The sequence below is a fragment of the Bubalus kerabau genome, chromosome 9 (genome assembly GCF_029407905.1).
Source record: "Bubalus kerabau isolate K-KA32 ecotype Philippines breed swamp buffalo chromosome 9, PCC_UOA_SB_1v2, whole genome shotgun sequence".
Classification (NCBI taxonomy): domain Eukaryota; kingdom Metazoa; phylum Chordata; class Mammalia; order Artiodactyla; family Bovidae; genus Bubalus; species Bubalus kerabau.
Genome location: NC_073632.1, coordinates 75,866,398 through 75,883,725, shown reverse-complemented (window position 1 = coordinate 75,883,725; position 17,328 = coordinate 75,866,398). Strand labels below are relative to the sequence as shown.

General features: G+C 41.9%; 1 protein-coding gene across 7 annotated transcripts in view; it reads left to right on the top strand.

Moving 5' to 3' along the window:
- The window catches only part of ARHGAP18 (Rho GTPase activating protein 18), a 206,328-nt gene that overhangs the window by 111,845 nt on the left and 77,155 nt on the right, over positions 1-17,328 (top strand). The window contains exon 1 of one of the 7 annotated variants that reach the window (XM_055535607.1): positions 1,415-1,569. The exons of the other annotated variants lie outside the window; for them this stretch is intronic. The gene's annotated coding sequence lies outside the window, so the exon portion shown is untranslated. Of the gene's footprint in view, positions 1-1,414; positions 1,570-17,328 lie in introns of those variants that run through there. 7 annotated transcript variants of the gene reach the window in all.

The window sequence follows — 17,328 nt, the reverse complement described above, 5'->3', positions numbered from 1 at the left end:
ACAAATATACAAAAGTGTCGGAGAAGGCAATGGCACCCCACTCCAGTACTCTTGCCTGGAAAATCCCATGGACGGAGGAGCCTGGTAGGCTGCAGTCTGTGGGGTCGCTAGAGTCGGACATGACTGAGCGACTTCACTATCACTTTTCACTTTCATGCATTGGAGAAGGAAATGGCAACACACTCCAGTGTTCTTGCCTGGAGAATCCCAGGGACGGGGAAGCCTGGTGGGCTGCCGTCTCTGGGGTCGCACAGAGTCGGACACGACCGAAGTGACTTAGCAGCAGCAGCATACAAAAGTGTGTTTTTTAAGAGGAGGTTTTTTCGTTTTTTTTCTTTTCTTTCTTTCTGGTTTTTTTTTTTTTTAACAGATTTTTTGGAAACATCTGTAAATATTAGCAAATTAACTCACAGAGCAGGAAGGGGGAGACCTCAGTTGTAGCCTTGTTTGTAACCAGTTATATGCCCAGAGACTATTTCTTTGCTTCTCTGAATCTCAGTTCCTTCATGTGTAAAGTAAAATGATTTGGCTAGGTCATCTAAAAATTGCTTTCATTTCTGTTTAATGATTTGAGAATTCAGAGATCAACATGGGCCAGGAGCTTGAAAGCTTTGTTGAGGATTTTAACAGGAGCCAGATTTTGGAGGAAGGATAAAAATTATTAAAATGAGGTCAGTCTGCTTGGACCTATAGCATGAACAGAGATCTCATTGGAAGGGGGCATCCTCATAATTTATTGTCCAATCATTATAAAAGCAGAATATGTGGATTGAATCAGGGATTGACTCAGCAGATTTGGAACAGCCATTGAAAGAACTTCTTAAGTAGCTGGAAGAAACTACATTGAATAGAATTATATTGTAGCTGATGAATATGAAATAACACAGGTCTGCTTAGATATGAAACTTAACACACCTACACTTCTGTGCAGCAAGGATTAAGTAAAAAGCTGACAGAGGGGCAGTAAACCAAGATTTAGCAGACGTATGATGGGCAGTGCCAAGGGAGCAGCGTGGGAAGCATTCTGGATGCTGAGAGAATGAGGTGTGGGGAGGGAGGGACTGGATAATGGGCTGGTTGGGAACTGGAAGGTCCCAAAGACAGTCAGGATGTTGGTTATGGTTCAAGAAGGGGAACCCAAAGCATGTTTCTTGTGATGTGAGTTAATAAGGCTCGGGCTGTGACCATGCTAATAGGGCTTGATGGGAACAAACAAGTCAGCATACATGATTAGGGAAGAATACAGGAGGTGTGGGGTCAGCGTGACACAGGTGTTTCAATTTTAAGGGGGATGATGATTGCAGAGGGCCAGAGTGAAAAATCTGATCTAGGAGTAGGGATGAGGGGGGTGTGTGTGGATTATAAGTCTCATTCTAAAACCAGCTGTGTCGCTGTCAGTAACCTGCTGGGAGTGTAATCACTTCACCTCTCAGGGCCTCTGTGTTCTCAAAGCCAGAATGAGGCGAACAGTGGAACTGTGTCAGTACTTCTCAGTGGGGGCAGTATTGCTCTCCAGAGGGCGTTCTGGAAATTCGTGGGAGTGTTTTATGTTATTTCATTGTTTGCCAGGTAGGTTCCAGTTGTGTCAGACATCCTGCAGTTTTAGGACAGTCCTGCCAAACAAAGAATTATGTGGTGTCCTTCATGTCTTTAGAATGACCCAGTGGGCATTCCTGACGGATGTCGTATAAACGTCTCATCTCTGCTTATCTTAACTCAAGCTTTTAATTCCATGTACCACCTGTCCCTTTGTTCTCTTGTTTTCTGTTTTTCTTACGAGGCATGTTTTCTGATCTTGTTTTTCTCCAAATCTAAAGTCACTCATTAGAAGTAACAAGTAGAAGTAAGCAGTTGACCACTTTCTTGTGTCTTATAGAGTCTGAGCATTAATCCTCTTATTGAAATGCATAATTTTGAAAATTATTTTCCTTTGTTCCTCAATATTATGATAAAGGTCATAGGCAGACACATGTATCTTAAAATGGTGTAGAGATAAAGGATCAGAATTTCACTTCAGGATAATTAATGTTGGAGATGATAAAATATTATGTTAAGGGCAAGTCTGTTAAGGTCAAGAACCGCTTCCCTAAATGATTCCCCAGGTTTTTCACTCATGACATCTCTAAAATACTACAGCTCCACTTGAAGAGGTAGTTTTCTGAGGTGGGACGGGTTAAAAACTGACAGCATCAGGTTGGGAATTGGTGGAAATCAGCCACTTCTTGTGAATTGCATGAAAGCCTGAGAAGCTGAAATCTCCCTGAGGGAAAGGCCCATGATGGGTCCTTGCCGGGGAGTGTGGATGCAGGCAGACGGGAGGGTGTGCTGTCCATGAAGTCTGCAGAGGAGGGCAGCTGTGAGGAGGGCAGGGGCGATTACCACTGTTTTTTTGCAGCTGCATCTGGGTGATCCTCTTTTTGATGGAAAGTAGGTGGTAGCAGAGGCTTTTCCAACGATTTAGCTGCCCACCAGCGCATCCCTCTCTTCTGGAAGCTTATTTTGGTTTTAAATTATGACGCAGTGCCATCACCCATCGTTTGTGTGAAAGTCCTCTCTCAGAGTACAAGAAAAAAGTGGCCCATGATATGTGACCTTTCTTTTTATTCCAATAGGCACACTGTTGCCCCTTCAGTTTCTAATTGGAGAGTAGTTTTATCTTCTACTTGTTAGTTTATCTAATATATTAAAGCATATTGAAAATATGAAAACTGATTACAGCCACCTGCCGTATGAAAAAGTGTGAATGTCAAAATAATAAGGCATCCTTTTAAAATAGAATATGAGATTTGTTAGATGTGGTGGTGGTGGTGCTGGTAGTTTAGTTGCTAAGTCATGTCTGACTCTTTGAGACCCGAAGGAATGTAACCTGCCAGGCTCCTCTGTCCATGGCATTTCCCAGACAAGAATACTGGAGTGGGTTGCCATTTCTTTCTCCATTTTTAGGCTTACTTCCTGTTTTGTTGTTAAGTTGGTTTTTAGACCAGAAAAAGTTTGAACTTGACCTCCAATATTAATGCTCACTGTGATCACAAGTGAAATTCTGAGGGCATATTTTGGAGTTAAATCAAAGGGGACTTGTCATAAAAACTGTCTTTGTTTTGGTCTAGAAAATGGTGCTTTATTGGAGGCATTATTGCTTGAGCTTCCCTGGTGGCTCAGATGGTAAAGAATCTGCCTGCCAGTGCAGGAGAACCAGGTTCTATCCCTGGGCTGAGAAGATCCCTTGGAGAAGGGAATGGAAACCCATTCCAGTATTCTTGCCTAGAAAATTCCATTGGCAGAGGAGCCTGGCAGGCTGCAGTTCACAGGGTCGCAAAGAGTCAGACATGACTGAGTGACTTCCACCCTTGATTATTGCTTCAGGAGAAAAATTAGACAAGTTTGAAAGAGGTTAAACCAAGTGAAAATCAAGTTGTTAATGTAACTCCTATTTGGAGTTCATAATGGGGCTTGAGACCCTAAAATTTTAATGAGATGTTGAATACATTTGGCAAGACTTTTTTAATATCTGTTGCCTCTAGAAAAGGTAGTTAATATCAAAAGGCACACATTAAAAAGCCTCATAAATCTCCTATAAAACCAGTGCCTGAAGATAGTTACTTTAACATTGGGTAAATATTATTTTGGTTTTTTCTCCCCGTTGCTGTTTATAAAATGCCGGTTAAACATAAAGCTGAGTGGATGGAGCACTGAGTATCTGGAGAGGGAACGACTGGGCCCTGCTCTCCAGGAGCCAACAGCTGATACTACAGCCCTGTGTGTGAGTGCTTTCTTTCTCTGGACTTGAGACATTCACAGTGTTGTTCTTGTTCTTGATGGACTCATAATCCTCCTTTCTTGAATATCTACTATGGATTAATAGTATTTGGCCCTTTCTGTAAATTGTTTCCAGTCCTCATAATAGCCCTGCAAGGTACGTGTTGTTATTTCATTTTACAGATATGGAAAGGGATGTTCAAAGAGATTAGGTGGTTTGGCTAAGGCTCCATGTGCAATGAGTGGCAGGGTTTAGACTCCAAAGCCTTCCTTTGTCCCGGAAGCTCTGGACTCTCAGGACAGGGATCCCATCAGAAGCAATGATTGCATCATTTGCTGGTGGGCACTGGGGAGGGTCGGGAGGGTGTAAAGTTGGGGAGGACTATGCAGAAGAGGTTCTTGGGGCAGGAAAGGGACCTGGGTAGAGCTGGGCTTGGCAAGTCTGTACTGTTTGCATAGGTTGGGTTCTTGATTACAGAAGTGGGCCTGAAGGAAATGGACTTGAGGCCTGATGGGGAAAGTAGCTGGGGCCAAGCTCCAAGTGTCTTGAATGGCAAACTGAAGGTCCTGGGGACCTAATGAACCAGGCCACTCTGGTACTGACTGACTTCATGGTTTACAAAGAGATGTAACAGAGAATTTGGAGATGATGAAACTGGCTGGATTCACAGAGCATTTTGCATATTTATTGGGGGAGTATTTGGATAAACTGATGGTTGGGAACTAGTGTTTAAAGATGATGCTACATTTACACTGCACGCACGATCTGCATTGCAGTGATAACCTTCTTCAACAGAAAAGGTGATTCTGAAATAAATGAGCAGTGAAAACAGTGGGCTTGACATCATGTTCTGGCTTGGGAAGCATGATTCTCTCTGTTTCTAGGAAAAGACTTTGAATGTGGGAAAATGAATAGAAGCAAGACCAAATAACCTTGTACATGATGACAAGTCCATAAGGAAGGAAGGTAGTGACGAGGGAACTTTAAATATCTGTGATATCTGCAAGTTGCAGACTTGCTTGAATACCCAGGGTGTGTTTGAAGCACATTGGAGAAGCGAGATGGGCACTATTTTGAGCCTGTTTTCTCATATTTTGTTTTTTTACTTCTTTTTGATAGATGTACATGCCCTTCCTTTTTCTTGATGAAAAAGATACCTCCAATGTTTCCTCCTCTGACTTTTCCATTGTTCCATTGTCTGACCATGCTCCTCTCCCTTCTTGTTTCCAACTCGTCCACACATGCACTTTTCTGACTGCCTGTTAACCTTCCTCCTCTTGGCTGAAAGCCCAGGTAGCATTATCAGCTCCCCGCTTTGCCAGGAGCCTGCTGGGAACCACTAAGGTTCTTGTCAGTTTCTCTTTGCCCTTCACATATGTATTGCCTTCTGGCTTGACAGTTTCTGACTAGGGGATAATAGCCCTCAGCATAGACACTTTGGATCTCAGTAAATGTTTCCTGAAGGAGTTCATTACTCATTGGGAGAAGATAACTCTTCATGGGAGAACTTCCTCTTTAGGTATCTAATATATATATTATATGCCTGATAAATCTCTTAGTCATGTCTGACTCTTTGTGACCCCATGGACTGTAGCCCACGAGGGTTATCTGTCCATGGGATTCTTTGGGCAAGAATACCAGACTGGGTTGCCATTTCCTTCTCCAGATTTTATATATATATATTTCTTTTTCTGTAGATTTGGTAGATTCCTGACTCAATATTGTAGGTTTATAATTAGTTTAAATTTACAAGTACTCTGTATAGTACTCTGTATGTCTTATTAAAGACATATTAAGACTTTTGGCTAATGGGCTGTATAGGAGTTGTAGTTCAAGTCTATCTATCCCTGAGCAGTATTAAGAGATATTACAGTTCTAAAAATGTCACCATGGTTTTTGACAACATTGAGCAATTGTGCCCTTAAGATGGGGATGTTATTCAAAGGTGGGGGGTGGGAACCTACTTTTTTTTTTTTTTTGTAAATTTGGGGCAGTGTGGGATTCCCCAATTTTTGAAGTAGGATAGTGTTTCTTTTTTAATCTGAAAATGAGTAAAAATGATTCTATAAAATAATTTGTACATGTTTCAATATTTTGTGAAATTTGTTGACACTGGTAACTGTCCCCATTTTATATGAGAGTCTGTATTTGTTTTTCTTAAGAAAGGCATATTTGTAGATGAATTAGATATTTGACCCCCAATATAAAAACTATGCATCATCCCAGCTTTAAAGGAAGAGGTATTAAGCATTGGCATAGAACAGGAAACAGGCTTCTAACAGGAGAGAAAAGGATGGTGCTCCCTGTCAAGAATTAATTATAACCTCATTTGTGGGTTGAGATATACACACATAAAATGATTAGTGAACCAAGCAGGGTTATTTATAACCATATATGCACTTGTTTTTAATCTCTAGCCTGTGTATGCTCCAAAGGATTTGTGTCTGTTTGTATATGAGTATGTATAGTTAGGGTGTGTAAATCAATTTGTAATGAGGTGCCTTGTAAGAGAATTAGCGGGAAAAGGGAGGAAGCAGGCTTTGGAGTTGGGGAGAAGATTTCCCAGGGCAGGGAGCCTCCAGGAGGGAAGAAGCACGAGCAAACTGGTAGATGCTCCAAAGGATATTTGTACAGGCAACCCTCGAACAACATGGGTTTGAATTGGGTCCAGCCATGAAATTAAAAGACACTTACTCCTTGGAAGGAAAGTTATGACCAACCTAGATAGCATATTCAAAAGCAGAGACATTACTTTGCCAACAAAGGTTTGTCTAGTCAAGGCTATGGTTTTTCCAGTAGTCATGTAAGGATGTGAGAGTTGGACTGTGAAGAAGGCTGAGCACCAAAGAACTGATGCTTTTGAACTGTGGTGTTGGAGAAGACTCTTGAGAGTCCCTTGGACTGCAAGGAGATCCAACCAGTCCATTCTGAAGGAGATCAGCCCTGGGATTTCTTTGGAAGGAATGATGCTAAAGCTGAAACTCCAGTACTTTGGCCACCTCATGCGAAGAGTTGACTCATTGGAAAAGACTCTGATGCTGGGAGGGATTGGGGGCAGGAGGAGAAGGGGACGACAGAGGATGAGATGGCTGGATGGCATCACTGACTCAATGGACGTGAGTCTGAGTGAACTCCGGGAGTTGGTGATGGACAGGGAGGCCTGGCGTGCTGCAATTCATGGGGTCGCAAAGAGTCGGACACGACTGAGTGACTGAACTGAACTGATACATTTAATTCAATGGTAAATACTGCCCGGTCTGCAGTTGGTTGAATCTGAGGAAACAGATCCATGGATACGGAGGAACCACAGATGTGGAGGGCTGACTATAAGTTAGATGCTGACCTTTTGTTGCACAGGGGTCGGAGGCTTGGCACCCCTAACCCTGCTGTAGTAATAGTGGGGCTGTAGTAAAACACCTGTCACTCTGGGCTGCTGGCATCTGTGCTCCTGTCTGGTTTGGGAAACTCTTTACTGCCCGAGCTTTGCTGGGGGACACAGCCCTCCTCTCACTGAACAGTAGGGCAGTGCCTACTGCTGCAGGGCTCGGTGCTGTGAGCTGTGTGGTCTGCTCCTGCGCAGTGTTCCTGGGCCACTCTGCAGCACAACTGGGGGCATTACACTCGGCTGTCACACTTCGGGAGCCACCCACTGGGTGACATTTAATAACATTCTCTCCTGTGTAGTCAGAGCTGATGTGTAATTTGCTATTGGAAGCCCTGATAGAAATACACACATATCATCAGGCACCTTTCTTTGTACCAAGAGAATTTCACGTGTTTTATGAACATTAGGGTCTCACACAACTCAGGATGGAGATTATGTTGGTCCCCAATTATAGCTGAAAAACTTGAGATTCAGAGAGGCTAAGTAACTTGACTAAGATCACACGGGCAATAAGCAGAGAGCTGGAGTGTGATCCAGGCTTTCCTACACAGAGACTGTGGTCTTAACTTCTGTCCTCTGGCTCCCATCCTCTGAGGAATGCAGATCATTACCATTAACTTCCTGTACAGATGGTTGGATGGCATCACCGACTCAATGGACATCAGTTCAGTTCAGTTCAGTCTCTCAGTCATGTCCGACTCTTTGTGACCCCATGAATCGCAGCACGCCAGGCTTCACTGTCCATTACCAACTCCTGATGAGTTGGAGCAAACTTCGGGAGTTAGTGAAGGACGGGGAGGCCTGGTGTGCTGCAGTCCATGGGGTCACAATGGTGAAGTCACAGTAGTGACCGGACACTACTTAGTGACTGAACAAAAACAACAATATATTTTGGAGTACTTTGTTATGAAAAGATTTTCCTCAAAGCACAGTTGGGGAAGGGTTTGCCTGTCTTACCTGAGTATCAAAAATAGGATTTGACAGATATGGGTTGTCACTGGTTAGAATGCTGGATAGAGGTAAGGTTTTTCTCACCCCTGGTCTGCTTTGCTTTGAGATATTTGGGACTGATATCAAGGCAAACAGGAGATCCTGAAGACCATACACAAGTTTTTTAGGAGGGACATGGTAAGGGAGAGGGTAGGGAGGAAAGCAGCTTATCACAAAGATTCTGTCAGGAGTCCTGCTTGTCACATCATTTAATTTTTACGACACCTGGGTATTCTGCCTGGAGCAACCTATACCCAGGGGGCTACATGGCTAAACCATCCCTATTCCCCACTTCTTTGGGGAGTCTTGTCAGATCTTCTCCTCCCATCTCTAATCATTTGACCTCTCCTCCCTCAACCTCCTAACCCACTTAATTTATTTCCATAGCCCTTCGTATCACCTGACAGATTACACAAATTTTTATTTTCTCTCTCCTCACCATTAGAATGTAGGCTTCATGAGAACAGGGTCTTTGTTTTGCTAACTCGTGGATGTTCAGAATTTAGAAGGTACCTGAGAGTGTAAGTACATAGAAAGTACTCACACTGAGGCTCTCAGAGTTTTATATAACTGGCCTAAAATTTCATGGAAATTGATGGAACCACATTTAAATTCTAGTCTATGTGACTTTTAAAATCCCTCCTTTGCTAAAGACCTTTGCTAATCTGGGAAGATTCCTGTATTTGTACGTGATTGAGGAAAGAGACAGCACACAGGTTTTTTTAGTTAGCAAAAAAAATCTTAAGTAGCTAGCCAGCTTCCCTGTTTTACAAATGAGGAAATGACTGTGATCCATTGAGAATAGGTGACACGATCAAAGTAATTCCACTATTTACTGATGGAGAAAGGACCAGAATCAGGATACCCAATCTCCCAGTTCAGTCCTAGCCCTCTGTACCCTTATGCAATCACTTTTTTCTTTACAAAGTGAGCCCGATTTTGATGCAGCATTCAGGTATCGGTCGTAGGTGACTGGTGTGAAATCCTGGGTCCTGTTATTTTAATGCCATAATATTAATGCAGTAAAGCAGAGACTGCAAACCAGATGCCCACAGGGACCAGCAGATAGCGTAACAGTCAAGCTGCCGGTGGGAACTCTGGCAAACTGCCTGCCCAGAGAAACATGTTACAAGAGAAAAAGGTGGTAAACCAATCAAACTGTTTGAAATACCCTGCTGGCCAAATGAAACATTTCTGTCAGCCAGATCTTGCCTGCAGGCTTCCAGTTTGTGACTGCTAAAGTTTTAGTGTTAATAGCTCTTTTCTTTCCAAAGGAGTACGTTTCAGTAAGTGGGGCTGTGTAGGAAAATATGCAAAGTGGTGTCACTGTGGTTACTTGTTCTTTAGCCCAAGGATCAGTGGGTTGGGCTGTCAAAGTTCACAGAGGGAAAATAATTATCAATAAAAGGAGTATTTATTGCCCATCTTTATTACCCTGCTGATAAAGTTGAAGAGTAATGTGTTTTCTCTGTCATAATACCATCTGTCCTTATGCAAAGTGCTTGGTTATGCTGTTTACTGACTGAGAATCAGGAAATCTTCTTGGCGATTTGGCAGGACTGTGTACCTGTATTTACTGTACCTCTATGTCACTGGGCAAATCACCTGCTTTTCTACTCTGCTGTATTCATGTTTGAATAAACAAGGGCTGGATTTTATAAGGCCTAGGGAAACAAAGAATTCTGAGGATTTCATGCAGGACTTAAACCCAGCTCTTTATCTTTGGCTCTAAAACAAACCAACAATGACGACAAAAAACCAGTGTTGTCAGAGAGAAGAGAGGCAGAGAAGACTTGGATGGTTTGTGTTTATCACTTATGTCTTTAAGCATGTTGATAATAGCCGGGGATTTGCTGCGGTCCCTCTCACGTGCCAGCTGGGAAGCTGAGGCAGGTTGAGAATGATTTGCTTAATGATCTGTAGGGTCATTTCTGCTCCAGACTCCATTGTAACTTGAATGACTATTTCTGAGGACAGGTTGCAAAGGCTTCTGCCGTGTAGAGCATGGATTCTGGAGCCACATGGAATAGATTGCATGCTGGCTTTCCTTCTAATTTTGATTTATTTCTTCAATCCTCAGTTTCCTCATCCTTAAAATGGGGATGATAATAATGGCGACTATCTCATAGTCTTGCTGTTGGGATCATTGTTCTGGCAAATTATTAAATACTCCTTCTATTCTTTTTTTTTCCTCCTTTTATTCTTGTCGTGTAGCAACCATGTGGCATCGATAATGAAAATCAAATTTTATTAACATTTACATTTGAAACACAGCATGTGAATTTCCCCCCTTTCCCAGCAGATTTAGGGCTTTTAAATTTCTTGGTAGGAACAGAGATGTGTTGGAATTAAAAACTGGCAAGGTTATTTGAACCTTGATGTGAGGGACAGTGTGGGTGTGAACTTCAGTGTTTGATTCGTACCAATTGATTACAGCACAGAGGTAAAGATGGATGACTCTTGTGAGATGGGTGTGAGCTGTAGGACCCGATGTTAACAGAAGAGCTAACTTTTGGACATGTGGCTGGGTAGACGTGCCTGGAACCCCTTACACAGTGAAATGGAAAGGCCACTTGCACATGTGGATTTGGTATCCGTCTCAAAGATCATCTGATGCCACTTTGCAGTGAAGGGAAGAGTTTATTACAGAAGATGATATTTCGGTAGCTTTCATGGGCTACTGTGAAGGACCTCTGCACTGGGAGAACAAAGATGTCTCTTCAGATCCATACTGGAGTCTAATTAAGGCAGGAGACTGATAATAGACAAATTGCCTCCACTTTAAAAGGAGAGTGCGGATTCACACTGAGTATTTGTTCAAGGAGCCAAGAAGCAGGCATCATGCCCTGATGGCCCTTCATACTGGGCCGCACTGGCTACTGAAACAGCATCCAGTCCTTATCTTCTGCACTTTCATCTTCTGCCATATTTGGATTCAGATGCACAGTCTCCCACATCAAAGCCCAGCTTGTACTCCCAGCTTTGCTTCTGTGACCTGCAGTAAAACCAAATTTAAAAAGTATATATGGTAAGGCTTTTACATGGAATGGTAATTATGCACACTGATTTTTAATGGCTTGGCATCTAGCAAGACACCTTAAGAGGGCCTTCTGCCTCAGGGAGCAGCAGTCTGCACGGGGCTCTCTCCTGGTTGCAGGCCTGGGTGTGCTGATCCTGTCTGTGGCAACAGTGGGCAGGGCAGCGACGTCAGCGTCGCCTGGGAAACAGAGTACACAGAAGATTCACTTGGTGGACTTGAAACCAGCTCTAAACAGCTGTTTGATTCCGAACGAAACTTCAGCAGAGTTGTTTGCTGCGTGAGCTGATGGGATGAGGTGGCGGGGATGGGCCGAGGGTAGGCAACAGAACATTCTTCATATTGTTGTCAGGGAGTCTTTGGAGGCAACAAATGAACCTCACCTCCCCACATAGCCAGTCGCAGCTGGAAATCTTGAAAGAGAGTATCTTGTTCTCAAGCCCCCACATTACGTAGCCGCGTGGTGCATAGAGGGCAGATGCCAGCCTGAGGTGAAGCCAACCTAGCATCCAGGCCTTCTGATTCTGCCCCAGGCTCTCGGTGCTTCTCCAGCAAGCAGTGGCCCCAAAGATTCCAGTGAATTCTCCCTCCACTCACATCACATTTGTTTTTCAACCAATTTGTTGCTCAAAAAACATCCCTGAATATTAAGGAACATTAATGTGTGTGTATCTTAATCATAAATAGAAGTTCTTTATAGCTTTAATGCAGATTCACCTTTGTGGTTCTTTCACTGTTTTAAAGGTTTTGTTTCCTTTTTCTCTTCTTCCTCTTCTTCTTGTTCAGTTTTTATTTAATGTACTTAGCAAGAGAGAACCACTGTGTACCTACCTTCATGCTGATTTTTTAATTAGAAACATACAGTGCCCCCCTCACCACACGGACTTGTCTATCCTGTTTAAAGTTCTTTGTTTTCAGGGAATAAGCTCTCTTGCACTCCTGTAGTTTTAACTCTCATCTATATGCTGATGACTTCTAAAATTATCCTGCCTTCAGTCAGTGCCTCTTTTAGGAGCTCCTAATCTAGATTTTCAAACCCTTGCAGCAATTCTTTTCTAATTTGAATGTCTGTAAAAGTCACCTGGGAATCTTGGTAAAACGCACACTGGGGTTCACACTGGGGTACGGTTTGAGATTGTGCTTTTCCAACAAACTTGATGCTAGTGCTGCTAGTCCTGGAAACACACTTCTTACCCCAAGGGTCATTAATTTAAGGCACAGAGGTAAAGACAAATGGATCTTGGATAAGATGGGTATGAGCTGTAGGTATATGATGTCACCCAAGGGTCTGTAACTCAAATGTTGCAGGTCCAAAGTGAACCCATCACATTCTCTGTCCAACCTGTTCCGTGTTCTACATTCTCGCTCCCAGTTAACGATGTTATCTGTTTGCCTGGCCAAGAACACACTGGAATCATTTTGCTTTCTTCTGTGTCCACCATCCTGTTCATCTAACTGGTCACCAAGGTCATCTGAGTCTACCTGAGAGAAGCTTCCTGAATTTGGCCTTTGACTTTTGTTTCTAGCAGTGCCCTCTGGGTTCAGATCCTTATCTCTCAGAAATCCCCTTATTCCAGAGCATCACAGCTCCAGGCTGTCTCACTATTTTCTTAAAAGTATGTTTCTTAAGCATTAATTTGGACTGACATTTGCTTGTTTAAAGACCTTCCTCTGTCACATTCCAAGTGTTTCTGGATGATAGTGAAGGTTCAGTACAGTTTGGCTGTGGCCCTTTCTTCCCCCCAATGCCTAACGCCATCCCCTCACCTCCCAACTGGTTTCACTTCCCTGGAAGCCAGTATAGTCTGTCTATATCAATCCAGTCACAGTTCCCCAAGCTCACAGTGTGTCTTTGCTTTTATGGTGGCCACTGCCTTGAATGCCTTTCTCATCACGTTCTACCTAGCAGAATATTGCTCAGGCTGCACACTCTATCTCATACCGCTCTTCTCTGAACTCCTTGACCAAGTCTCTTCCTTAAAGCTTGTGACTTCTGATCTCTGCTCCCATGGCAGTCACCACTTGCACTATTGTTTTGGAGTTCATTGCATGGGTCTTTGTTGCTTACCAAATTCTAGGCTTGCCTTGTCTGAAATACACCTACATCCCATCATTTAGCATAGTGTGGAATAAAGTAGGTTTTCCCTAAGTGTTTGCTGAGTCACTGAAAAAGCAAATATTCTGTAGTCAGACAGACATGAAATTTTGCATGTTAGGAATAGAAGAAAATTATTTCACTTGTATATATTCGGGTGTATGAGGAAAACCTGCCCACCACCTCATCCTTTCTGCAGCTGTGCTGTCTATACAATAGCCACCAGCTATCTGTGGTGACTGAGCACTTGAAATGTGGTTGGTCCAAACTGTGCTGGGATACAGGCATAAGTTATAGGATTTTGAAGATTCAAAATGAAAAAATAAAAGCAAAAGATTTCATTAACAATGTTTATGTTAATTACACATTGCAGTAATACTTTGGGTATATTGGGCTAAAGTACACCATCAAAATTAATTTTATCTATTTATTTTTTGTTTTTTAATGTGACCACTAAAAAATTACTACTGTGGCTTGCCTTTTATTTCAATTAGACAGCACTACTATAAAATAACAACTTAGTGTCACATTCAGAACAACTCAGGTTTCCTGCCACTCCCTCCCTCTAATTGTGCTTTTTAATATTCTGTCAGGTATTTAATGTTTAGGGTTAAGTTTTCAATTATGAGTTGTTGATTTAAAAAAATAAAATCATTTATATGAAAATACTACCACTGAATTCAGTTTTCCCATTTGTAGTGTCTTTTGAGATGATTCTTTCAATTCTTAATGAACTACCAAACTAAATCTCAGTAACTTTACTATATGTCAGCTATCAAGAAAAACTCAGAATGTTTATTTCTTTATGTACCATGATATATGGAGTAGTAAGAAATAGAAAATTGGAAAGTTTACTATAAAATTTGTGCTGTAAAATCCACATCTTTAACCTATTTTGCTGGTTTAAAATCACATACATTCCTTACCATCATGAAAATCTTCTGCTTCATTATTCAGTGTTTAAACCGTAAGGATTATATAAAAGACTTTTTTCTTTTTACCTTGAGATGTCTAAAGCACTTGTTTTTCTAATTTTCTATAGCCATAGGATCCTTTTCCAGTACATTCTTAAATAGATTGCCAGGTAACTTATTTATCAAAGTTTCTGTAGTTGAGGGGGAGGAATAAGTGGGGAACACAGAGAGGTTCATTTCCATCACCTTATTTTCTCCTTCCTTAAAAAATGCAACTCTGGAAGTTCCCTGGTGACCTAGTGGTTAGGATTTGGTGCTTTCACTTAGGTTCAATCCCAGGTCAGGGAATTGAGATCTCACAAATTGCTCAGTGTGGGTCGATGGGTTGTGGGGTGGGGGGAGCAACTCTAAGGCAAAGTGACTGGTTCAGACTTTATGCATGAAAACATCAATGTGAACAGATTAGACTTATATAATTTTTAGATTTAGAAAAGACTTGAGGTATTCTTTATTTTTCTTTTTTTAAAAAATTTATTTCTTGTTAATTGAAGGATAGAATTGAGGTATTCTTGTTGTAGGGTGAATTTTATGTCATGCTTGCTTATACGGTGAACGGTAAGGGCTGGAGAAAGGCTGATTTCTTCTGACTTCCAGTAGAATCTTTTTTTCCCCATACACTTTCCTGTAATAATAGCCTTAAAACTACTCTTTCCTGGGACATTAGTATGGACAAACAATGATGACAGCACTTGAGATGGGAGGATGGGGTAGTAAGCTGTTGGAGATAAAGTGAGGACATTTATACCATGACTCATAGAATAGTAGCCCAAAGTGAGGATGGGGTGACCGCTTAGGAGGTAGTCAGTAAAATGTCAGTCTCTCTTCCCTCTGTACTCACTCCATAGCTCCTTGCAATTCACTGATTAGGGTTGAAAATGGCACAATGAATTATGCAAAAGCTATTTCTGCAGCAGGAGCTGTCTTGCAGCCTAATGCACAGATGGAAAGATCCTCTTTTAATCATTGTTCCCACAACACTTGGAAGCTTTTTGAGGAATAAGCACTCAGAAGTGGAAGTGAATGGCCTTCAACAGTAAATGAGTTCCTTCTGCAGAGAGGAACTGAAATGTATTTATATGCAGATGGTTGCCCTGTGTTTGAATGCTCATCCATGTCATCTAAGATTCAAGCCAAACATCTCTTGAAATGCTTGGATTTGAGATGGTTCTACTGGAGGAATTACTTCTGCCTGGCTGGCCCAACATTATTATTTTTCTTCAGAAATGGCGACAAGTATTTAAATGCCAATTCATGAAGATATGCAAATTACATCTTTTTCTGATCTTTAGTTACTACTGAAGAGACTGAATTAGTTAGCATCCCCTTACTTTTATTAGCATAATATTAATGCAAATCATTAGCAAGGGCTTTTTAAGAAGGAAAGCAGAACCATCCATGGAAAGCAATTCAAAGCAGTGTTTATGTCCTCAGTTAGGAAGGAGAAACATTTATGACTACATTTCTTACTTTGGTATCTGTGCCAAGGACCACCCAACTGGGCCTTTTTTGGTACTTGCTTCTAAAATCAGCAACACCTTGGAGGTTTACTTGCAGATCAAGAATCAGTCGGGAAAAGGCCCAAAGGTTATATGCAGGTACAAAGGTTATATGCTGGTATCTGTATCATGATTCAGATACCACTAAGAATATGGTATCTAAGAGATTGCTTTTTAAAATATAGGAGGAAAAGGTAAATGAACGTTATGCATTGAACAATTCAAGGTATAGTAAAAGACTGTCTTAAAACTATTCCCAGCAAAGGGGTTAATATAAAGAGGACACTGATTAATTCTTTATTTGCTTGGAGGAAATGGGCTTAAATTGGAGGGAAGTAAAGTTGAATCAAATAACAGGAAGACACTGTTGGCTCTGGGGAGAGCTTTATAAAATTAGAATGAGGTAGAGCAAGAGCCTGGAATCTCCCTTCTTATTGCCTATTGTTGGGATACAAGCATTTTGTATACTCCCCTGCATCTGTGTCTGCCTCTAACTGGACTGAGCTCTGCAGCACCTGCTGTCTGCACTGCTCATTTGCATGGAGTCAGTGTTCCCTGGACTATTATTTTCCTATGTGTTTTATCTATTCTAATATCATGTAAACTCTTAGGGATCAGAGGTGAGGCCTGCACTGCTTTGGACTTCAACTTGTATATGTGCATGCCAAATCGCTTCAGTCGTGTCCAACTCTTTGTGACCCTATGGACTATAGACCCCCAGGCTCCTCTGTGGAGGAGGGGTTCTCGTGGGGTTCTCTGTGCAAGAATACTGGAATGGGTTGCCATATCCCCCTCCAGGGGATCTTCCTGACCCAGGGATTGAGCCCATGTCTCTTATGTCTCCTACATTGGTAGGTGGGTTCTTTACCACTAGCACCACCTGGGAAACCCTCACCTTGTATAGTACCTTGCAGCTAATGAGGAGCCAGTATTTGTTGAATGAATGTGTGAATAATCACAAGTTGGTTATTTGTTGCTATCAAGTGAGAACTCAAGTGCTATAGCATCATTCCACCAAAACATTGAAGTGTTAACCTAATTCCAATTCCACTGTTCTTTCCAGTGTCCACTTCATTACTGAATGGAAAATATAGTTAATTATGTAGATTAAGTAGGCTTCTCTGGTGGCACAGTGTTAAAGAACCCACCTGCCAATATAGGAGACATTAGAGACTCGGGTTTGATCCCTGGGTGGGGAAGATCCCCTGGAGGAGGAAATGGCAACCCATGCTAGTATTCTTGCCTGGAAAATTCCATGGATAGAGGAGCATGGCAGGCTACAATTCACAAGGTTGCATGGAGTTGGACCCAGCTAAAGTAACTTAGCAGGCACTCAATAGCATAATGAAGACCAAAGATTGAATGTAGGCATTCTTCAGTGAAATTTTCTATTCACAAAGCTATTGGATTAAGAAATTTACATTCCTGTATTAGATTGGTTGGCATATGCTTAGAGTTTCACAAGTATTTCTAGTAAGAGCTGTGTATTTAGTTTACAGAACTGTCTTCAGCAAATAACTAAAGTCCTTTATGAGGTAAGGACACTTAATAGTTGGCCCTCAAACATCTAAGTTGAAAAAGAACTAGAAAAATT